The 22,515-nt window shown below is 40.5% G+C and overlaps 1 protein-coding gene across 5 annotated transcripts in view; it reads left to right on the top strand.

Annotated features, from left to right (window-relative positions):
* The window catches only part of LIMS1 (LIM zinc finger domain containing 1), a 146,701-nt gene that overhangs the window by 44,458 nt on the left and 79,728 nt on the right, over positions 1 to 22,515 (top strand). The window contains exon 1 of one of the 5 annotated variants that reach the window (XM_025462711.3): positions 8,965 to 9,307. The exons of 3 other annotated variants lie outside the window; for them this stretch is intronic. The gene's annotated coding sequence lies outside the window, so the exon portion shown is untranslated. Of the gene's footprint in view, positions 1 to 8,964; positions 9,308 to 16,938; positions 17,073 to 22,515 lie in introns of those variants that run through there. One more of the 5 variants, XM_035696102.2, reaches the window with a different exon arrangement.

Here is a 22,515-nt window from a genome sequence, read left to right as displayed (position 1 = left end):
CATTCTAGGCAGGAAGAGCAGAAGGGACAAGAACATAGGATGTTGACGTGTGGTAGGTCCCCATGGTTGGATTGGAGTGTGTGAAATGGGGAGCAGACCTTGGCAATGGCACTGGGAGCAGGGACATCTGAATCAGGAAGGGTCTTGTGTCAGGCTGACTGCTTTTATTGTTAAGTTTCCTTGGTTATGAATAATAGGAATTGACTCTGGCAAACATGAGCTAAAAGGAAGTTATTGGAAAGATAGTGGGGTGGCTCAGAGGACTAAAGAAAGGGCCAAACATCCAGGTCTCTGAGAGGATAAAGAACGAGAGTAACTCCTAGCATCTCAGCAGAAGAATCCATGGAATTTCTCTGTAGGATGATACCATTAGTTGGCTTATCCTACCTGCTGAGGACTGTCTCTACTCAGATTTCTGATTTTCAAGAAAAAGAATCTAATTAGCTTATTAGTTCAGGTCCAGTGCCCAACCAGGACCAGTCACTGTTGCCAGGGATAAGAACAAACACTGTCTAATCAGATGCCTGTTTTGTAATCAGGAAAACTAGATCTGAAACAGAGTGGAGGGAGGGAGGTGTATTGCAAACCACATGGAAAGGGGGTGGGTTGCAGATAGTAATCAAGAAAGAGAGCTGTTAGATGGATGTTACATTAATCCAAGGGAGAAGTGATGGTGCCAGAAGTAGGTACTTTCCACAGGGATATAAAGAAGTGAATAGACTCAGATATTTAAAAGGAAGAAAAGAAAGGACTCTGCAGTTGGACATTGGGAGGTTTGTGGGGATGTTTGAGGAGTTGAGGATGAGTCCTGTGTTTCTGGTTTTGGTCACTGAGTGAATGGTGCTGCCATATGTGGAGAAGAGCTAATTTCAGGCAGGTAACAGGGTTTTCATTTGAAGTGTTGAGTTGGCATACCTAAGTGTAGACCATGTTTAATTTAAGGACGCTTCATTACTTCTGGAATTCCAATCCTGCCATCAGGGTCCTCTCACTCTGATATAGGGACATAGGCCAGGACTGTCCCTTTCCTGTCATGTCCTTGGGCAACTAGAATCTTCCCACAGTATTGCCATGGAAATTTACAAGCTGCATCCCCTTCTCATCCTCCTATACTTTGAACACTTACAGGTCCAAGATGCAATTAGGGATTGTATCTTGCTCAAACTCAAAAAGACTCCCAGAGCTAGGAGCATTTAGGACCAGGTATTGCCCTTTAGGGTCTTTGTTTAGATATTATTGTGGTTAGACAAGGCTTACTTTTCTATGACACTGTTTTCTTTCTTTCATTCTTTTTAAGATTTTATTTGTTTATTTGACAGCACGAATGCAAGGAGGGATAGCAGCAGAGGGAGAGGGAGAAGCAACTTCTTTGCTGAATAGGGAGCTTGATATGGGGCTCAGTCTCCGAACCCCAGGATCATAACCTGGGCAGAAGGCAGATGGCTGGCATCCAGGCACCCCTATGACCATGTTTTCTTGATATAATCTCATCTGAGTTTGAAAATACTTGAAAACTGGGGACTGACTTGATTTAAAAGTTTAAATTATAATTGGAAGTTTTTTAGTTAGTGTTCTAATTTAGTAGTGTTCAGTGATATGGTCAAGTCAAACCCTGATAGGTGGTTCCTTTAGATACTTTAATCAGTTCTTTTGCCATCAGGTAGCTTAATGGCCTCAGAAATCCTCTAGGGCAGTAGTTCTCAGTGGGGCTAGAACTCTTCCCTAAGGAGCAACCAGGAACTTGTGGGGTATTTTTTTGTTACTTTAATGGCTTGGGCAAGCGGCACATAGGCATTGGGTTGGTGAGGGCTGGGGATGCTAGATGTCATGGACTTTGCATCCACAGGACTTTGGTGCAAGTTCAAAAGAAAAAAAAAACCCTTGGGCAGCCCGGGTGGCTCCGTGGTTTAGCGCCACCTTCAGCCCAGGGCCGGATCCTGGACACCCGGGATCAAGTCTCATGTCAGGCTCCCTGCATGGAGCCTGCTTCTTCCTCTGCCTGTGTCTCTGCCTCTCTCTCTCTCTGTCTGTCTGTCTCTGTCTCTTATGAATAAATAAAATCTTTTTAAAAAAAACTTTTAATTTTTTTTTAATTTTTATTTATTTATGATAGTCACACAGAGAGAAAGAGAAGCAGGCTCCATGCACTGGGAGCCCAATGTGGGATTCGATCCCGGGTCTCCAGGATCACGCCCTGGGCCAAAGGCAGGCACTAAACCGCTGTGCCACCCAGGGATCCCTAAAAAAACTTTTATAATTATCTGAGCATAGCACCTGGTTCTATTTTAGGTATAATCATGGACTACTTTTACACAGTTTCAGTAAACACTAAGTGTTTCAAGAATGCCCTGAAATTTGTAAGTTGAGTGAAAAATGAAGTTTGCTCAGGATTTTACTGTAAAGCTCTACTCTCATAGGTAGTATTAATTTCTTTTTTATCCTGTTCAGAATCTCAAAGCCTTTAAGATAACAATTAGGATATATTGGGGAGCATCTGAGTGGTGCAGTCAGGTAAGTTTCTGACTTGGTTTTGGCTCAAGTCATGATCTCAGGGTCGTAATATTGAGTCCTGTGTGCGAGTTCAGCGTAGAGAGAGTCAAGACTCTCTCCCTCTCCCCTCCACTCTGCTTTCTATCTCTCTCTCAAATAAGTAAATACATTTTTTAAGAAATAGAAAACCTGAACAGGCCAATAACCAGGGAGGAAATTGAAGCAGTCATCAAAAACCTCCCAAGACACAAAATTCCAGGGCCAGATGGCTTCCCAGGGGAATTCTATCAAGCGTTTAAAGAAGAAACCATACCTATTCTACTAAAGCTGTTTGGAAAGATAGAAAGAGATGGAGTACTTCCAAATTCGTTCTATGAGGCCAGCATCACCTTAATTCCAAAACCAGACAAAGACCCCACCAAAAAGGAGAATTACAGACCAATATCCCTGATGAACATGGATGCAAAAATTCTCAACAAGATACTAGCCAATAGGATCCAACAGTACATTAAGAGAATTATTCACCATGACCAAGTAGGATTTATCCCCGGGACACAAGGCTGGTTCAACACTCGTAAAACAATCAATGTGATTCATCATATCAGCAAGAGAAAAACCAAGAACCATATGATCCTCTCATTAGATGCAGAGAAAGCATTTGACAAAATACAGCATCCATTCCTGATCAAAACTCTTCAGAGTGTAGGGATAGAGGGAACATTCCTCAACATCTTAAAAGCCATCTATGAAAAGCCCACAGCAAATATTCTCAATGGGGAAGCACTGGAAGCCTTTCCCCTAAGATCAGGAACAAGACAGGGATGTCCACTCTCACCACTGCTATTCAACATAGTACTGGAAGTCCTAGCCTCAGCAATCAGACAACAAAAAGACATTAAAGGCATTCAAATTGGCAAAGAAGTCAAACACTCCCTCTTCGCCAATGACATGATACTCTACATAGAAAACCCAAAAGCCGCCACCCCAAAATTGCTAGAACTCATACAGCAATTTGGTAATGTGGCAGGATACAAAATCAATGCCCAGAAATCAGTGGCATTTCTATACACTAACAATGAGACTGAAGAAAGAGGAATTAAGGAGTCAATCCCATTTACAATTGCACCCAAAAGCATAAGATACCTAGGAATAAACCTAACCAAAGAGGTAAAGGATCTATACCCTCAAAACTATAGAACACTTCTGAGAGAAATTGAGGAAGACACAAAGAGATGGAAAAATATTCCATGCTCATGGATTGGCAGAATTAATATTGTGAAAATGTCAATGTTACCCAGGGCAATTTACACGTTTAATGCAATCCCTATCAAAATACCATGGACTTTCTTCAGAGAGTTAGAACAAATAATCTTAAGATTTGTGTGGAATCAGAAAAGACCCCGAATAGCCAGGGGAATTTTAATAAAGAAAACCATATCTGGGGGCATCACAATGCCAGATTTCAGGTTGTACTACAAAGCTGTGGTCATGACAGTGTGGTACTGGCACAAAAACTGACACATAGATCAATGGAACAGAATAGAGAACCCAGAAGTGGACCCTGAACTTTATGGTCAACAAATATTCGATAAAGGAGGAAAGACTATCCATTGGAAGAAAGACAGTCTCTTCAATAAATGGTGCTGGGAAAATTGGACATCCACATGCAGAAGAATGAAACTAGACCACTCTCTTTCACCATACACAAAGATAAACTCAAAATGGATGAAAGATCTAAATGTGAGACAAGAATCCATCAAAATCCTAGAGGAGAACACAGGCAACACCGTTTTTGAACTCGGCCACAGTAACTTCTTGCAAGATACATCCACGAAGGCAAAAGAAACAAAAGCAAAAATGAACTATTGGGACTTCATCAAGATAAGAAGCTTTTGCACAGCAAAGGATACAGTCAACAAAACTAAAAGACAACCTACAGAATGGGAGAAGATATTTGCAAATGACTATCAGTTAAAGGGCTAGTTTCCAAGATCTATAAAGAACTTATTCAACTCAACAGCAAAGAAACAAACAATCCAATCATGAAATGGGCAAAAGACATGAAGAGAAATCTCACAGAGGAAGACATAGACATGGCCAACATGCACATGAGAAAATGCTCTGCATCACTTGCCATCAGGGAAATACAAATCAAAACCACAATGAGATACCACCTCACACCAGTGAGAATGGGGAAAATTAACAAGGCAGGAAACTACAAATGTTGGAGAGGATGCGGAGAAAAGAGAACCCTCTTACACTGTTGGTGGGAATGTGAACTGGTGCAACCACTCTGGAAAACTGTATGGAGGTTCCTCAAAGAGTTAAAAATAGACCTGCCCTACGACCCAGCAATTGCACTGTTGGGGATTTACCCCAAAGATACAGATGCAGTGAAACGCCGGGACACCTGCACCCCGATGTTTCTAGCAGCCATGTCCACAATAGCCAAACTGTGGAAGGAGCCTCGGTGCCATTGAAAGATGAATGGATAAAGAAGATGTGGTTTATGTATACAATGGAATATTACTCAGCCATTAGAAATGACAAATACCCACCATTTGCTTCAACGTGGATGGAACTGGAGGGTATGATGCTGAGTGAAGTAAGTCATTCGGAGAAGGACAAACATTGTATGTTCTCATTCATTTGGGGAATATAAATAATAGTGAAAGGGAATATAAGGGAAGGGAGAAGAATGTGTGGGAAATATCAGAAAGGGAGACAGAACATAAAGACTCCTAACTATGGGAAACAAACTAGAGGTGTTGGAAGGGGAGGAGGGCGGGGGCGGGAGGGGGGTGAATGGGTGACGGCACTGAGGGGGGCACTTGACGGGATGAGCACTGGGTGTTATTCTGTATGTTGGTAAATTGAACACCAATAAAAAATAAATTTATTATAAAAAATGTATATTGAAAAGGGTATTGTTTTTTATTTTAAATGAGAGATGATTGGTAAACTAATGTTTTCTCAAGTGAAATAGGGCAGACACACCAAGGAGAATATATGTGTAGGGCTGAACATCGTAAACTTGTTGGGTTATAAATGTGTTTCATAAAGAAGGACCTAAGAAACATAGAAAGATGGAGACATGCAGTAGCACTTGATCAGGTAAATCAAATTGGGTGAGATTACCCCCAGATATTTTAAAAAGCCGGAGAGGAAAAGATATGCAAGGACATTGAACAAGTTACAAAGTAGATCTGTGTCCATTCAGAGGGTATTCTATGGAAAACATGTATGCTGATTTCTTTTTATCTGTGAGTCTTACAAAGGAAAAAGGAAGCGCGGCAATGAATGGATGAAAAAGGCTGGTTCTTTACCAAGGCTCCCAAACTGTAGCTGGTGATGACACAGACCCGTAGCTCCATCTGCTGGAGAGAAGCAGACCTGCCCTTGCACAGTGTATAAGTGAAAGTGACCCTCTTTCTGTATATAGTCCTAGTGAGCCACCCAGGATTTATTAAATACTCCAGGTGTGCAAGATAATACCTTGTCAGGCTCTAGGGTAATAGTAATAAAAACTTAGATGCATTCCTTGCTGTCCCTGTGCTTAATTCTGAGAGGCTTTCTGCTTTTAAAAAGAAAAAGACTTCAATTTAGCTAGTACATTTTTGCATTCTACATTCCCTTCTTAGACTTCTTCATGGATGACTTTTAAGAAGTCATGTAACCTCTCTCTGAGCATCATTTCCCTTATCTGTAAGATAAGAACCACTACCTCTCCTACAGGCTCAGGCAGGTTTTAAACTTTTATTAAATGCCTAGTGTGTGTGGCAGACACAGGCACTTATCTACATAAGATAAGTAGAAGCCCAGTTCTTGCCCTCACATGGGTTAGACAAAAAAGCTTTTAGAATGTAAGTGAGAGGACGTCATGGGGGCCCTGAAGTGGAGTGCCTGATACATACAGGAGAGTGGGGTTGGAGAAGAGTTGGGACAGGTTTTTTTGAAGACCTGATGCTTCAGTTGTACAAGGATATTAGAGTTAGCAAGAGGAAGATGGAAAGATCTGTCAGGCTGAGGGGCCAGCATAAGCAGCAGCATCAAGATGAGGGCCTGCATGGCATGTGTCACTGCAGGGTTGCATAAAGTGAGGGGCAGGGAGTGTCCAGAGATTAGGGTTAGCAAGCCAGGGAATATAGGGTTTGTTGGCTTCTTAAGGGGCTTACCTTTGTGCTCAGTGCACTGGAGAACCATTGTAGAGTTTAAGCAAGTTCCGTTGAGAGACCCCTGGTTGTTTAGATGACTTGCAGGTTAGATCTCCTGGATTTGGTTGAAGGCAGAGAACCCAGTTAAGAGGCTGCAGCCACAGACCAAGTGAGTAATCATGAGGACTAGAACAGTAGCAGGGCTAAAAATGAGAATGATGTGGGGCAAAGGGACACATTTAAAAATGAGTTAGGAATTAAAATTAGCAGAAGTAGTTGGCTTGAGGGTAAGATGTCAAGAGTGATTAGGGGATCCTACCTTGGGTGACTGGTTGGATAATGTTGCCATACTTTAGAGAAGGCATATGAAAGGAAGAGCTGGCTGTGAGCATGGAAGGGAAGGGGGACTGGTTTATTTAGTCATTTTGAGTAAAGCAGCCAGCAGACAATTTGATGCGTGACTGTGAGTTCAGTAGAAAGGTCTGGCCAATGATGCTAACATGCAGGAAGTGGAGCCATGAGAGATGATGAAGTCATCAGGGACAGTGTCCATAGTGATACAGGCAGAGAGCTAGGGTTTGAATTAGGGAAGTTGCCACACCTAAAAGGCAAGCAGAGGAGGAGGGGACAGTGACAGGGTGATGAGAAACACAGGGGTAATGGCCTGGAGACCAAGGATATTGAATTGAAAATTACTAGGAGAGCATTGTTTATAAGTGTCAAATGTAAGATAAAGATTGAAAAATGTCTTCTGGATTTGCTCTTGCCTGGAAAAATTTGTCCGAAGAGAGGAGGAGGGGGTGAGATGATAGCTAGAAGGACTCAGGATAGACTTCTGCTGATGGCCTCCCTGAGCATGCATTGCCCCTTTGTCCATCACAACACTGTTTCCCTTCATGGTGCATGGTGATCAGTAAAGAATTGGGACACAAAGACGTGGCAGATATTTGCCTCTTCTGGATTTTAATTGCAATAACATAAGTTACTTTCTTGAAGAGAATTCCATATGCTGGGAATCTTGCTCAGAAGACTTCCGTTCTGTTTTCCTTCTCCCAGGAGTGCTTGTGGCTGCTTTCCAGGGTCTCTGTCTGTGGTATAGTACTGTCCCCTGTGGGAATGAGGAGGGAAGCTGCTTCTCACCCACAAACAGCTTTTGTACTTCCAGCTTCTTCTGTATCCCACTCACCCCAAGAGAGAGTAAGTGAATTGAGGCCAGAAAAGTCCTCCGGCTGGAATTGTACAGTGTTGAGTATTCTGTGCAAAGTCCAAACCCAGCTCTGATGGTCGGGCTTTACAGTGAGCCATGAAAGTGGAGCCTGTGAGATGCTCCCGGGAGTGCTGGGCAGAGCCCTGAGGTTGAGAGCTCACTGTGCCAGTAACTTGTCCTGGGTGAGTTCTTTGACCTCTCCAGACACCAGACTGCTTCCCTACGGTGTAGATGGCCCTTCGGGGTGCCTTTCACTTCTGCCTTTCTACTGACAGTCGCTGTCTCTCAATGCTGCCAGTACCCAGGCTCTCGGGTTTGCATAATAAGCAAAGGTGAGGAGTTGTTTTCTTGTTTTTAAAGATTCGCCTCAGGTCCTATCATTCTGAGGGATGCTGTTATCATTCTAAAAATGGCTGCTTTATAGTAAAGAAATTGTGTAAGAAACTTCCTTATACTATTCTCAATGTGCCAGGGCAAGGAAGTCGTCATTTATGGAAGTGGAAGGCTGTAATTAGTTCTACTGAGTTCCTCCAGCTCAACCAAAGATTCCTTTATTATTCTTCAATGGAAACTTGGCATCCAGGGGTCCTGGGAGATGTATTGACCTTACTCCTTCTTTGCACTGTTTGTCAAGGGTATCTAGGACAGAAGGAGCTATTTGTCTGCTTAGGCTGGTAGAGTTTGGCCTGCTTGTCTCAAAACTTGGGCTGAGCCACCAGGAAGAGAAAATAAGACTAGCCGCCTAACACTGAAGTGGTAAAGCATTAGAGAAGTAAAAGAAGCTCTGTTAATTCAAACATGTAGATACTGTCAAGATCCAAAAGGGTGAAGGGTGGGGGCTATCTTTTTGTGAAAGCTCCACCACTTTCTAGCTGATTGATTACTGTTTGTTTTTCTAAATATTTTCTGCACATTACAATGCTTTCAATAAGTTTATGGATGAATTTCTTAAGTACATAATAAAACACTCAACAGGATATAAGTTATGACATTTAGGGGTGTTGCCTTATTGCTTTAGAACTTTGGGGTTATCGTGTAACACACTGAGTCACGTGACTTGACTGAATGCAGGAAAAAAAACCCTCAACTTGGTTTCATTGGCTTAAATATAGCTCGAGGCAACAGACACAAAGTTAAGATGAGGAAGTACTTTATGGTGTAGGAAACAGGAGCCTTTAAAGATAATTCACCGTGATCTGAACTGGTTGCCCAGGCCCTGATAAATAAGTGAAAACAAGAGCAGAAGTACCGGAAAGGAGATGCTTTATTCTTGAGGTGAGAGCAAGGGAGTCTGAAGGGACAGCAAGGAAAGTACTTGGAATATCGACTTGCTTTTGCAGAGGTGGGGCTGTGTATACAAAAGTTATTAAGGCAGAAGAGTGGAAGTTTGGAAGAAGACATTCATCGAAAAGATATTCGTCGAAACTTGCATATCCAGTAAGAAAAACAGTCTTGGGTAAGTTGTAGTAGCTTACTAATACTAATTAAATTTTTCTTTTCACTGCTGTAAAGTGTCATGTTTGTGGTTCTTACTTCCTGCGGGTGCATATTTAATTACTGAGTATATGTGAAAGCATATGTGTATATGTAAAAACATATTTTATTGGTTTCAAAGAGGGTGAGGAAGATTTGCAGAGAAAACATTAACAACCTTGAATAGTGTTTAGTGCCGATAGTGTATGGTCCTGCAGAGACATAGAATATTTTTATAGTAATGCTTTTTGTCATTTTATTACATTAAATATTTTTAACCCAAATTCTGTGTAGGCTCTTAAACAAATAAATAAACAATCACATACTGTTTAATACTATTAGTGAATATCTGTCTTACCATGGCGTGGAAAAAGCAACTATAACTGTTTGAATTACTTATTCATTAACCAGTAGGCCATTTCTAAAGCAACCTTAATGTGCCAAAGCCACATTTGTAGAACATTTGTTCAGAGGTGATTATTCACCCCAAAAGGATCTTGTGCCATATACATGATCTGCCTTACACAATGAACTTCCTTAGAGATTAAAATGTATTCATGAAAACATTTATTTATCAGTCAGTCTGCAGAAGCATTATAACCTTGAGAGGAACACAGCTATGATCTAGAATGAGGTGATGTATAAGGGACTTTCTTATTTTATATATGTTATATACCTATAGATACATGTTTTTTATATATAGACACATAGTCATGAAATAAGGAATCGTTATAGCATTTGGAAAACAATTCTTTTTTTTCAAGTACAAGAAAGAAAAGGTTAAGAAGAGGATGATCACTTTGCTTTGGTCTTACAAATTAATAGAAAGGGTACATTAGCTTGCAACAACAAGGCACTGTGCATGGCTTATAAAATAAAAAACGAGATACCTTGGATAAACATACACACAATGGTGTAAAAAAAATTACATATAAATAACCGGGTATAATCAGACCAGCATGAGTACTGTCAAATTCTGGGGGATGACCAAAAGAAGAAGCGGCCTGTAATTCTCAGGGACAACACCATTTAGTGGATTGTTAAATTGGGTTTCGAAGAATGAGTGAATTTCAGCACTTAAAATATGATGGGAAAAGGTATTCTTCCAGGTACAGTTGGTGACATCTTGAGCAAAGGTTTGCAGGTCAGTTTTACTTCTCTGTTCAGAATCCTCTATTGCCTTTCCACCTCACCTGGAATGGAACCTAGAGTGCTTATTCTGGTCTGCAAGGGCATACTTGATGTGTGCCCTGCCCTTGGGTTCCTCTTTTTCTTTTTCTTTTTTTTTTAAGATTTTATTTATGTGCTGTGTTAGCACTGATGTCTTGCCATGTTATTAATTGTGCACAACTACACAAACATGTGCCTTCAACACAGGGAGTGTAGACTGTGTGAATGGCTCAGGAACAAGGACGGTGTCTTATCTTTCTGCACTGTCCCTCTCTCCCCTGCTACCACCCAAAGGCTTGGCCCTGGCTCCTTGAAGGCACTCACCGAATGTTTTCCCACCAAAATGTTCTGTTACATTGAAAGTCCTACCACTGTTTGTGGAAGTATTTTTCTTAACTGCTGTTGAGTCTGGTGGTAGTTTGGTAGAAATAGCTCCTTGCTCTATTTGTATACAGGTAGACACCATTATTGTATTTTGTATGGCATGAGTAATAAAATATGCACACCTTCTTTAAAAAAGAAGAAGAAGAAGAAGGCAGAGACATAGGGAGAGGGAGAAACAGGCACCTCGCAGGGAGCCTGATGTGGGACTCAATCCCAGAACCCCGAGATCACGCCCTGAGCCAAAGACAGACGCTCAACTGCTGAGCCACTCAGGAGTCCCTCCTCTTTCTTTCAGATACTTTGTCTTTCATGTTCCCTCCTATGTCCCCAGTGCCTGGAGTTCTAAGTGCTCAGTAAATGAGTCTAGAATAAATCAAAGAAATTTAAAGGTATCTAATGTGCTAGGACGTAAGATGTGTTTGTGGGATAAGCATGATAGGGAATGCATATGGAGTACCAGTCTGGAATGCAATATAAAGTTTTGGGGTAATTTTTGCAGGGAAGGGATATATGTAACTTTGCAGTGTGGAGGATAGACTTGGAGAACCAGAGAGTGGAGATTGCAATACCATACAAAACATTGTGCCAGCGATTCCTTCACACAGTAGACATTTAACTCCATGCTAAGCACTGTGTTCAGTTCTGGGGATACAAAGATGACTGAGAAATAGTTCCAATTGTTAGGAGCAGATATGTGAACATCCTGCAGTAGAGGTCTCAATGAATGATGTGATGGGGACTTGAACCAGGGCCTTATCAGAGGTAGCAGAGACTATTAAATCTCATTGACTGTTTCTTGGTGTCAACAGCTCTAAGAGTTCCCAGAGAAAAAAAATGAAGCTGTTTAAGGGAACTTCAAAGGGTCTTTCGTCTTAATACAGAAACCCGACAGTGATTTTGAATTACATCTTGCCCAAAAGTTCTTATCAATACATTGATTGGTACATTCATTCTCAGAAGATTATATATATATATATGAACAGCACCTCAATAACTGCCTCTACCCAGTGTCTATACTAGGTCAAATTTTAGCTCCAAATGAGTGCATCATTTTGGGGGCATAGTTTGCCAGTCTACAGAATGGAGATGGTATCTTACAGAGTGGCTAATTTAATTAAGTGAGGTAATGTATTAGGAAAGTATTTTATATACCAAACAAGTATATGATGGTATTGTTGAGGATGAGGATGGGTACTCTACCACCCCAGATGAGAGTTTGGGATAGGTTATATAGAACATGGAAAAATAGAAAAATGAATTTTACCAAATATTCTGTGTTGGGAGGAAAGAAGAGGCAGATATTCTCTTAGCAATATATTTACAGGGCTTAAAAACTATGCTAAATGGAAGTTTCTTGGCACCATGGGGAACTGTTTGGACAGCTAGTTCTTTGTGTTCAACCATTCATGGTTTTTTTTTTTTTTTAAGATTTTATTTATTTATTCATGAGAGACACACAGAGAGAGGCAGAGACACAGGCAGAGGGAGAAGCAGGCTTATGCAGCGAGCCCAATGTCGGACTTGATCCCAGGACCCCAGGATCACACCCTGCACCAAAGACAGACGCTCAACCCCTGAGCCACCCAGGCATCCCATTCATGGTCTTTTTTCTAATTTGACAGTTTCAGATCTGTAAGGAGAAGCTTCCTTTCTCGTTCATGTATTTATTCACTGAGTCTCTTTATTCTTCACATACTTCGGTATAATCAAAAGACTGTGGGTTTTAGAACTACCAGACATGGGTTCAAATACCTTAGTCAAAAGATGCCTTATCTGTAAATGGCATTAATTCCTAATCTGTAAGTAGTGGTGATTAATTGACATGTGTACAAGGATCCTGGCTTTATATTTGGTGGGATTTAGGTGGTCAAGAAATGTTCCCTCCTCTCTCTCTCTTTCTCTTTTTTTTTTTATAGTGGTAAAATACATGTACCATAGAATGTACCATTTTAACCATTTTTAAGCGTAGAAATCAGTTAATTGTATTCATGATGTTGTGCAATTGTCTCCACTATGTCAAAAACTTTTCATCATCCCAGATACTCTATATCCCATTAAGCATTAACTCCCCATTCTTTCCTCCTAGGCCACAATAACTTTTAATTTCCTTTCTGTCTTTATGAATTTGCCTCTGTATATTTATATAAGTGGACTTATATAACATAAGAGCTTCTTTGTCTGGCTTCTTTCACTTAGCATAATGTTTTTGAGGTTTATCCATATTGTAGCACGTGTCAGAATTTCTTTCCTTTTTATGGATAAATATTACTGCATTCTATGGGTATAGCACATTTTGCTTGTCCGTTCATCTGTGGAAGGATTTGTTCCCATCTTCCAGCTATTATGAATAATGCTGCTGTGAACACAAGGCTACAAATAGTATGTTTGAATCCCAGTTTTCAGTTCTTTGGGGTCCCAGAATTGAAATTGCTGAGCCATATGGAAACTCTATGTTTAACTTTTTGAAGGACCACCAGACTGTTTCCCCACTTTGTGTTTCATTTTATTCTGCATCATTCATACATGTCTCCTTTAAGATCTAGAACTACTAGAGCTCAAGATCGAAAGAAATAGAGTTTTATTGAGTATTTGATGATCTCAATGATTTTTCTCTCTTTCTAAACAGTGTGAATCTCTTCAAACTCTCCCATCCATAGATTTTCTTCTTTCTCTCTTGCTCTTCTTCCTCAAATCTGTTCCCCTTCTCTCTCTCTCTTTTTTTTTTTTTAAGATTTTATATATTTATTCATGTGAGAGACAGAGAGAGAGGCAGAGACATAGGCAGAGGGAGAAGCAGGCTCCCTGCAGGGAGCCTGATTCAGGACTTGATCTCAGGACCCCAGCATCACTACCTGAGCCAAAGGCAGATGCTCAACCACTGACCCACCCAGGTGCCCGTATGTTTTCTTTTCCTCACCAGCTTTTTCCCTCTCCCCTCTTATTCTGTCGTCACCCCTCATCTTTTCTAAAGGGAGAAAATCTGTCAGGAACTGGTCGTTCTCTGTCTCCCAGCTGCACTTGGACCTGGAGTTATTGTCCTTCTAGTGGAATGCGTTTTAGAGGAGGAATGAGATCAAGAGGCTAGATCACAATGATGCATAATGAACTTCTTTAAGCCAGACTTTCAGAACGATTGACATCTGTAATAAATAATGGCAAGTATTTGGGAAAAGTTGGTTGGAAAATAAGAAAATAGCATCATCCAAGAGAGAAACTGTTTTCAGCGTTGCCAGCTCAGCACACTGTTAGCAACAGCTTGGAGGAAATCAAAAAAGAATTTTTCACAGATGAATCAGCCAGAAATAAACCCCTGACTGCCAAATTAGATGTGATTTCTTAGTCAAAGGGATTGCTTTTCATTCCCCATAATCCTGATTGGCCTGGTCAGTAATCGAAAATCAGTATTCAGTGTGATTTTACTTACATCTCAGACCGTTATAAAGGTCTTCATTCATTTTATATCTGATGGGATGCTAGTGGGAAATAAAGGATGTATCCATGCATTTTATGAGAGCATAGTGTACACACATCAAGTAGCTAAAATTACAAGGCTACACATGACTTTAGTCAGTAGCGATGAGCAATGATAATAGTCCTAAGGAGGTGAGCTGCAGCCAGAATTTTGACCTTCATTTTAATGATTTATTAACACATAGACCAGTAGAAAGGTGCGAGGAAGAATATGGCAGGTAAACAGATGATGGGAATAGATAATGCAGCTGTGGGGAAGGGGGATAGATGTTGCTTAGAAAGTACCCCACAGCTCTGCCTGGTACGAGTGATTCTGTGGACGTAATTAGAGTGGAAAGGAAAGAAAAAAAGAGAATTGCGATCCAGACTTTCCATGACTAACCCCAGGATGACTACACCAGCGACTCAACATGTCTACGGGGTTTCTGAGACTTTCAAAGAAAAGGAAGTAACATTTACCAAGAACGCACTTTGTGCTGGTAAATGCTAAAATGCTTTCCCTTCTGTTAGTCCTTGAGCCTATGAGGGAGTTTCATTCTGCCCATATTTAAGGATGAAGAATCTAACCCACAGGTGAGGAAATTTGCCTTTGCTAATAAGAGATAGAGTCCAGGTTGCTGCTCTTCCTCAGTAAACCAGGCTTATTCTATTATCTAATTTGGAGCTATCCAAAAATACAAAATATGAGCGACATCACATGTATAATTTAAATTTTTCTAGTAGCCGCATACACAAAGAAACGGGTGAAATTAATTTTAATAATATATTTTATTTAATTCCACATGCCAAGCTGTTGTCATGTCCAAACTATATACATATTATGTAACATATTAAAACTATTGAGATACTTTACATTTTTCTGAGCTAAATCTTTGAAATCCCAACTCCATTCTACATTTACAGCACATCTTGGTTTGAGCTAGCCACATTCCAAATTGCTGTGTGGCTACTAAATTAGCATAGGTCCAAGAAAGGTATCTAGACTTATCCTAAAAAATTGAGGGTAGAGGCTCTGCCTTGAAGTCATTGGGAGGAAATAAGATGGGGCAGGAGAGTAGCTTCTTTTAAGATGGAAAACTATAGAAGAAAAGTACCATACATGAAAGACAGGACTGCTCTTTAAAAGCAAGTAAAGAGGGCAGCCCCAGTGGCTCAGTGGTTTATCGCCGCCTTCAACCAAGGGCGTGATCCTGGAGACCTGGGATCAAGTCCTGTGTCCGGCTACTTGCATGGAGCCTGCTTCTGCCTGTCTGTCTGTCTCTCTCATGAATAAACAAAATCTTTAAAAAATAATAAATAAAAGCAAGTAAAGATATAACGTTCAGACTCGTTGAGTCACTGTGTTGTACACCTGAAACTAATGTAAACACCGTGTGTCAACTATGCTTAAATTAAAAATGAAAATTACGAAAGTAAAGATGGAGACTCGGCTGGCTCAGTCAGTGGAGCCTCCAACTCTTGATCTCTGGGTTGTAAGTTCAGGCCCCCCACAGTGGATATAGAAATTACATAAAAATAAAATCTGAAAGAAAGACACGTTACCGTGTCGTGTAAGGCATATTACTGACCAAAGGGCCATTTATGAAGAGCAGTAAAGTCATACCAGTCATTATCACCACCGCCAGTAATGACCACAGGAAAACTGTGGCATTAAGTGCTAGATGCTGATCCATACTTAGTTGGAGGAATGACATGTCTTGGCAAATCTACTAACCATTAAGAATGGAACCACAGCTTTTAATGTACATGAGCAGGGTGTTGACAAAAGAGTCAGTTCTTCCAAACGCTTAATGCCTTTTTCAGATGGGAGCTATAATGTCTGCTTGAGGAAACAACCATGAACAAACTACCTTATATGGAAATTTCCACAGACTTCAGCTCTACCCAGAGCAAGATAAATGATAGTTTCAGCCTTCTATTGCAGCAAAACAGGAATTATTTTAAAATGTTCTTGGAATTTCCCTTTCATCCTCTTCCTGTGATTGTGCCGCCTACTTTGTTGTCTTTGTCCCACTCAACTTGTCATTTCTGTCTTTGAGTCTTTTTGCATTATACGTTTTTCTCTTTTTTTCTTTGCTTTTCTTTTCTTTTCTTTTTCTTTTCTTTTTTTTTTTTTTTTTTTGGTAGTCAGCTGTGTAGTATGGTCTTGCTCTCTGGTCTTACTTGTGGGACTTTAATTCTGTTCCTACACCTAAAAAATGAAAAGGATGAATTAGAATCTTTCAGTCATTCAGGTCCCCCACTTTGCAGCTTGGAGCCTCATTTTTACATAAACATTGCTGTGCTACCATCCCCAGAACTCTTTCCGTCTTGCAAAACTGAAACTCTTAACTTCACATTCCCCTCTGCCCCCAGCCCCAGGCACCCACCATTTTACCCTCTGTCCATATGGATTTGGCGATTTCAGATACCACCTCATATGAAGTTTAATCTTACGGTATTTGTCTTTTTGTGACTGGCTTATTTCACCTAGGGTAATGTCCTTAAGGCTCATTCATATTGTAGGTCTCAGAATTGCCTTCCTTTTTAAGGCTGAATAATATTCCATCATGTATATTTATCACATCTTGTTTATGCATTTGTCAACAGACATTTGTGCCGCTTCCACCTTTTGGCTGTGATGAACAACACTGCTGTGAAGATGGGTGTATAGAGATATCTCTTGGAGTCCCTGTTTTGAATTCTTATAGATATCCCCAGAAGTAGAATTGCTGGGTCACATGGTAATTCTATTTTTTATTTTTCGGGCATGGCCATACTGCTTTCCATACTGACTATACCATTTTATATTCCCACCAACAGTGCACCTATCAAACATCTTTTCATGTACTGACTAGTTATTTGTATTCCTTCTTTGGAAAAAAGTCTATTCAAGTCTTCTGCCCATTTTTAAATCTGGTTGGGTTTTTTATTGTGGCTGAATTGTATGAGTTCTTTATAGAATCTAGATATTAACTCCTTATTCAAATATATAATGTGCAAATATTTTCTCCCATCCCATGATTTGTTTTTTAACTCTTTTGATGATATCTTTTGATGCACAGAAGTTTTTAATGTTGATGTGTAGTCCTGGTTCTCTGTTTTTACTTTTGTTGCCTCTTCCTTTGGTGTTCTATTCAAGAAACTGTTGCCAAATTCAATGTCATGAATTTTCCCATGTGTTTTCTTTTCATAGTTTTATTTGCTCCATTTGGAGTTAATTTCTGTGTATAGTGTGAGTTAAGAGTTCAACTCCATTCTTTTGCATGTGGATATAAATTTACCCATTTTGGGATGCCTAGGTGGTTCACGTAGTTGAACATCTGACTCTTGGTTTGGCTCATGATCTCAGGGTCCTGAGGTTGATCCCCACTTGAGAATCTTTCCCTCTCCCTCCCCCAACTGCTCCTCCTACCCCCACCCCACACACGTATGTGCATGCACGCATGCTCTCTTTCTCAAAAGCTTTAAAAAAATTAATTAAAATAAAAAATAAATTTTCCCATTTGTTGAAAAGACTCTCCTTTCACCATTGAATGGTCTTGACACCCTTGTCTAAAATCATTTGACCGTATTTGTGAGGGTTTATTTCTAGGCTCTCCATTCTGTTCCACTGGTCTGTGTATCTATGCCAGTATCACACTATTTTGATACTGGAACTTGTAGTAAGTTTTGAAATCTGGAAGTGTGAGACCAGTTTGTTTCTTTCAAGATTGGTTTGGCTTTTTGAGGTCTCTTGGAATTTCATACAATTTTAGAATGGATATTTCTATTTCTGCATAAAACAATTGAGATTTTGATAAGGATTAAAACCTCACTTTTGAATTCTGTAAAACAAGGGTGATACTTTTGCCCAATGATTTCATTCAAGGCAGAAGTTTCTACCTATAGAAATGTCAAATAGTCCTGGAGGTTTGGGGATGGCTTTAGGCATCCGTGGGTGGTAGGAGGCACATGCTGGAGCAAGGTTAGGAATAAGGAATGATTTCCTGGCATGTGCTTGTAGTGGTGCCTTAAAATATGCTTAAGGAGGGATGCCTTGTTTGCTCAGTGGTTAAGCATCTGCATTCAGCTCAGAGCATGATCCTGGAGTCCCGGGATCAAGCCCCACATTCAGCTCGCTGCATGGAGCCTGCTTCTCCCTTTGCCTGTGCCTCTGCATCTCTCTCTGTCTCTCATGAATACATAAATAAAATATTTTAAAAATACATATCCTTAAGGAGTTGTGTAGGGTATCTTCGCCCTCTGCTGCAAACATACTAAAAACTAATACTCTTTTGACTTTTCTGTGACCCACTAGTTAGTATATTGAGGTCCCACCATTCAGTGACCAACGTTGCTGTAGTGCTTTATTATCTTTTCCAGTTTGTTTTTAATTAATACCCTATTTAATTCTTAATAAAAATGTGAGGGAAGCAAGCATATGCTGTCTTTAATTTATAAGCAAGGAAAGTGAAGGCTTTGCAGAAAACTTGCTGGTGGCCATGTAATAGCTAGAACGACAGAAAAGCCAGAGGGAGGCAGGCCTCAGGAGTCTGCTGCAGCCTTCTTTCTGTGGGGCAGTTGGGCACCATAGGCACAGGGGGCGGAGTTGGGGAATGTGATCACTCCTTGCAGTGATGGCTTTATGGAAGCCATCTAGTGTAACCCACTGGCTTCTTTGGCTGTCCCCTGCTTGTCCTCATGGGCACACAAAAGAGTGCACTGAGTTGGAGGAACAGTAGTTGGGTAAGGGGATTCATGGCAGGAAGGGGATACACAATTGGAAGAAAAAAAATGGCTAGAAATGAGGCCAGACAGGTAAGTACATTGTAAAGTATTATGTTGTTAGAAGGTAAAGGAGAGATAGTAAAGTGTCCCCCAAACTGAAAAGGCACTCTGAGGTCAGAAGAGGAAGCAGGTGACTCTATACAGTTAACAGAGTTTTATTCAGGGTAATTTACTGATAGCAATATTTTCCATAAAGTCCAGAACTTAGTCTACAGATTTTATAGAGCAAGAGAATATGCAGAAGGGCACTGTAGTGAGATCAGAGCGTTTGCCCATACCTCCGAGGACTTGCATGCACCTGATGGATAGCTAACCTTTGCTTAGATCTTGGTGCCATCACCTGTGCATCAGGAATGGGGAAGACTGATATCTCTACCATAGGCCCAAACCAGCCTCCCTTCCCCATCTGGGCCTTGGCAGGCATTTCTAAGGTATGTATGTTAATCTCCAAGGGACCTGGAACATACAGCCACCAAAAGGTCATCAATTGAACATGAACTGATGTCAGAGATGGCATAAGTATTGTCAGTACTCCTACATATGTCTCATATGTTATGCCAAGGTCTTTGAACCATATTTCATATAAAATAGACATCCATTGAAATATTTTAAACAAGGGAGGCTGGGTGGCTCAGTGGTTGAACGTCTGCCTTCAGCTCAGGTCATGATCCTGGGGTCCTCGGATCGAGTTCTGCATAGGGCTACCTGCAGGGAGTCTGCTTCTCTCTCTGCCTATGTCTCTGCCTCTCTCTGTGTCTCTCATGAATAAATAAATAAAATCTTAAAAAAAAAAAAGAAATATTTAAACAGACATAGCATGATCAGAATTGCATTAAAAAAATCTTTGCAGGGAGGAAAAGGAGAAATATTGGTGATAATGTTGATATGTATTCTGTATTTTAACATTTATTATATGCCACTTGTCAACCTTAAAATAGTTATTTCCCTAGCAAAATGTATTTATTCAGGAATAGCAGAGAAGTTGCAGTTCGGGACAGCAAACTCTGGCAAACCACAGGCAGGTCCAAACGGACAACACGAAGGTCACTTTTATTAGGTGTTATCGTGAAATTGGGGAAGATTGTTGTAAACAAAAGTTCACTGGAGAAGAACAAGAGCTAGGGCTATGGAGGTTTCTGGAGCAGGAAGAGATTGTACCTCTTTTTCTTAAAAGTGAGAGAAAATTCCTGTGGGAAAAGGACCCTTTCTTGTCAAGATAAGAATTATCTTCCTTCTTCCTGCTGGCTCTGCTGGCTGTGGCAAGTGGTGCATTGGTGAGAATTCCCCTTTCAGGGCTTCCTGACTATGTTTTCAGTGAGGTTTCTGTTACTCCTTCTCCTACACTTGACCTCCATTAGCCCATGTGATTTTCATAGGAGCTGTGTGAGGTATGTTATAACCATCCCCTTTTTAGAAATAAGGGAAAAATAGCTAGTAAGTAAGTACAAAAGCTGGGATCTGAGTTCAAGTCTGGTTGACTCTGAACCCAGCCTCTTATGGAAGGGAGATAGAGGATGGGGGCTTCAGTTGGGTATGCAGTATGGTGTAGGGAGGGTGTGAGGTACATAAACATCAATGAAGAGAGAAATGGAGATGACATTTCATACATTAAATCAACTGGTTTTGGTGACTGGTTTAGTGAGAAAGAAGTTGCTAAGAATGACTTCAAGATTTTAGCTTGGCAGCCTTTGATCAAGATAAAGGACATGGCGAGCATTGCTGTGCAATATTCAGCTTCCCCACTCTCCCGACTGGTGACAGAAGTTAAGGAAGCATGCCAGTTGTCTGATACCATTACTGTATAAGTAGTGCTTGTATGCAATTAATTTTACACAGGACATGTTTCTATCTAGTTAAGATTCACTGTGATACAGTTTTTAGGTTTATTTCTCTCTAAATATTCAGAAAAGAGATGTTGATCTCTCATAAAATTTGCTATTAATGGTACCAAATTATAAAGTACTAAATTAAGTGAGACTTAATACTATGGACAGAGTTTCTTTTTACTCTGTTCTTTCTGCTTATTCTGGGTTTTCAAGTGTGTCTAGATCTTCATTTACCTATTAAAGGAATTGCCTCTGAAAGCTAGCCCTTTGTATCTGTTTTTGTTAATCTTGACTGTTTAACCTTACTGTCTCTAATGCATATTATGTTGATGCTTTTCTTTTCTTTTTTTTTAAAGATTTTATTTATTTATTCATGATAGTCACACAGAGAGAGACAGAGAGGTAGAGACACAGGCAGAAGGAGAAGCAGGCTCCATGCACCGGGAGCCCGATGTGGGATTCGATCCCGGGTCTCCAGGATCGCGCCCTGGGCCAAAGGCAGGCACCAAACCTCTGCGCCACCCAGGGATCCTGATGCTTTTCTTTTAAACAGTTTATATCCAATAACTCTCATTATTATAATACTCTCTTCTTCTGAGTGTGCTTCCTAGCAAAATGTGTTTTTGTTTTTTGTTTTTTGAGATTTTATTTACTTATGAGAGACAGAGGGGGGTGGGGCAGAGACATAGGCAGAGGGAGAAGCAGGCTCCATGCAGGGAGCCTGACGTGGGACTCGATCCCAGAACTCCAGGATCATGCCCTGGGCCGAAGGCAGCGCTAAACCAGTGAGCCACCCAGGCTGCCCTGTTTTTTTTTTTTTTTTTTTAATTTTTATTTTTCCAGCTTATTGAGCTATAAATGCCACATAACATGTGTAACTTTGAGGAATATGATGTGATGATTTAAGACATGTCTACATTGAGAAACATTTACCATGATAAGGTTAGTTAACACAGCCAGCACCTTACGCAATCACCATTTCGTTGACATCAACAAAATGTATTTTTTAATTGTGATAGTCATCATGCTGTGCATTACATCCCCAAAACTTACTCATCTTATACCTAGTAGTTTACACCCTCCATTTCTTCCACCCCTCAGCCCTTAGCAAGCACCATCCTACTCTCAGTTTCTGTGAGTTCAGTGTTTTTAGATTCCACATATAAGTGAGATTGTACAGTATTTGGTTTTCTCTAATTTATTTTATTTAGCATAATACTCTCAAGGTCCATCATTGTGTTGCAATGTCAGGATTTCCTTCTTTTTTAGGCTGAATAATATTCCATTGCATATGTATGCATACATAGACCACATTTTCTTTATCCATTTGTATCAATCAATCAGTGGACACTTGTTGACACTTGTTTCCATGTGTCAACTACTGTGAATAATGCTGCAGTGAACGAGGGAATGCAGATACCTTTTTGAGGCAGTGATTTCATTTCCTTCAAATATATACCCAGAAGTGGGATTGCTGGATCATATGGTAGTTCTATTTTCAATTTTTTGAGGAACTTCCATACTGTTTTCCACAGTGGCTGCACCAGTTCCCACCAACAGTGCACGAGGGTTTCCTTTTCTCCACATTTTT

Source organism: Canis lupus, chromosome 10 (genome assembly GCF_003254725.2).
Source record: "Canis lupus dingo isolate Sandy chromosome 10, ASM325472v2, whole genome shotgun sequence".
NCBI lineage: Eukaryota > Metazoa > Chordata > Mammalia > Carnivora > Canidae > Canis > Canis lupus.
The sequence above is the reverse complement of the archived record's forward strand: the minus strand, read 5'-3'. Positions and strand labels throughout refer to the sequence as shown.